Source organism: Grammomys surdaster, unplaced genomic scaffold, assembly GCF_004785775.1.
Source record: "Grammomys surdaster isolate TR1022 unplaced genomic scaffold, NIH_TR_1.0 958, whole genome shotgun sequence".
Classification (NCBI taxonomy): domain Eukaryota; kingdom Metazoa; phylum Chordata; class Mammalia; order Rodentia; family Muridae; genus Grammomys; species Grammomys surdaster.
In genome coordinates this window covers 8955163-8957429 of record NW_021605377.1, presented here as the reverse complement: position 1 = coordinate 8957429, position 2267 = coordinate 8955163, and positions in this window count along the sequence as shown.

Here is a 2267-nt window from a genome sequence, read left to right as displayed (position 1 = left end):
ATATATATATATATATATATATATATATATATACATATATATATACACACAAACATATATGCACAAGTGCAGACACACATATATACGAATATATATGAATGTATGTTAGGGGTATACAGGATCAGTTTTGTCAAAGAAATAATCATCTCCTTGGGGGCTAGAGTACATTAATTGAATGGTAGTAAAATATTCACTAGACTGGCAATCATATATAGCTGACTAGAGGTCCAAAACCTTAAGACAAATGCCAGAGCTGATTTATGCATACTAAAATGCATTATTTGGTTTGGGACCATTTATTTAACAGAGACAATCTGAAATTCTGTATCTATTAAAAACATCTAGCTGTGTAAATGTACAGAATAAGTTGAAACATTCCATTGTACAGAAAGCATTTTCACCTGCTGAGACAGCCAGTGGGCCTAAGCTTGTCCAATTTTACTGGTGGGTGTTGTAAACAGCTAAATGAGAATGGAGAGTTCACATTATCACATCTTATGTAACTCTCTGGATACAAGACACTCAGCTCCCCTATGAGCAATGGCAAGAAAAATGTTGCTGTTCAGAACTATATATCTGGTCTTTATGTAGGATAACTTCTATGTCCAGACCTTGAGAAGTTGATATACACAGTGGTGCTTTCTTGTTGCCAATTATTGCTCCCAGAATGCACGAAGGTAGCAGAATGACAATTTTTAAAGTGTTAGCAGGAACTAATGATTCTAATGACATGGATGTGGGCACTGCATGTCAAATCAGAACCAACTAAACAATTTGATCAGCTAAATTATGCTGTTGAATGTCTTGTAAGTGATGTGGCTTCAAACTGATGACTTTGCTGGCAACCCTGTATAATGTGGAAAACACCTCAACCATTTAGATAGGACGTATAAAAGCTCTGGTACCAAAGAATCCTGTTAGCTATTGAGATGTCAGCAATACAAATATCATTTCTTGCCCTTGAGTTACTTGTTTGACATTCTGTCCAAGTGGTTTCACATTCATTTGTGATCAACCAGCATTGTTTCCACAGCCCTGGAAGCTTTCTGGGACCAAAATGATGCAGCATTCTTTGTAGCATCTATCTGTAGTAAGTTCTGAATTAATAAGAAAAGTTCCATTGTCCCATTAGAAGTGTTAGGACAGAAAGAAAAAAGATTTTTAATTCAAATGGAGTCCAAGGGGAGTATTGAATGAACACAGTGATACCAGACAAAATAGATGTCAGGTGTAAAATAGTAATAAAAACAAATGAAGATATTTAATATAAGGAAGATTGTGTACAACAACTGAACATTCATTCTTCATGAATATCATAGAATATTTACCAAGATGTGTTCATATCCTGGTCTAAAATAACAAGTAGTTTATAAGTTAAGTCTTGGTGAGTTAAAAACGACTCAGATCTCTCATAGATAGTATCTTTCTTCCTGATGTCAAAGAATGAAAGTATAGTTAATGATTAATATTCTGATGGAAACTGGAATGTAGAAACTAGACAAAGTACTCAACTTCTGAGTCAAGTAAAAAGAGATATCAGAAAATAGAAACAAAATAATGAAAATGGAAATACAGCATATTAACCTCTTTAGAACTGAGTAAGAACAATCCAAGAGGGGCCTTTACAATGGTAAGCATGTACATTAAATCAGGAGCGTCTCAGATGAGCCAGCTAAGTCTCCTGGTCAAGAAACTGGAAGCTGAACCAATTGTCTAAAGCTAGAGGAAGTGAGGAGTTAGGAAAACACATTGATATATGAGAAACAACAGAAACAGTAGAACAATCATTGAAGATCTCCACAACACGGAGAATTACAACAAAAAGTGAATTCAAATATCTGTAACCAGAAATGTGAGTGAAAACATTATAAACTGATGGTGAAACACCAAGAAATATAAAAGAATAAAGTAACAGTTGTAAGCCTACAAATTGGCCAGTCTAGAAGAAATAGTAAAGTTCTAAAAATAGATGTATCTAAGCTCTGAAAGTCAGGCAGGAAGAAAAGGAAAATCCAGCAACAGTGGTTTTCCATTCTTTGAGTGACATTATTTTCATGTGACATACATTTTAGGACTCCCGTTTTGTATCATACAAGTGCCTTTTGGGAGAAAATCCATTTTCACAACATTTTCATTGATGTTACATCTCATAATGTACTTGATTTCTACAAGTAAGCAAAACCAAAAAATTAACCTTTAAAATCTACCACTGTATCATACTCTTTAATCTTTGTAGAATAAATCACCAGGAAGTGTTGATTGTATCA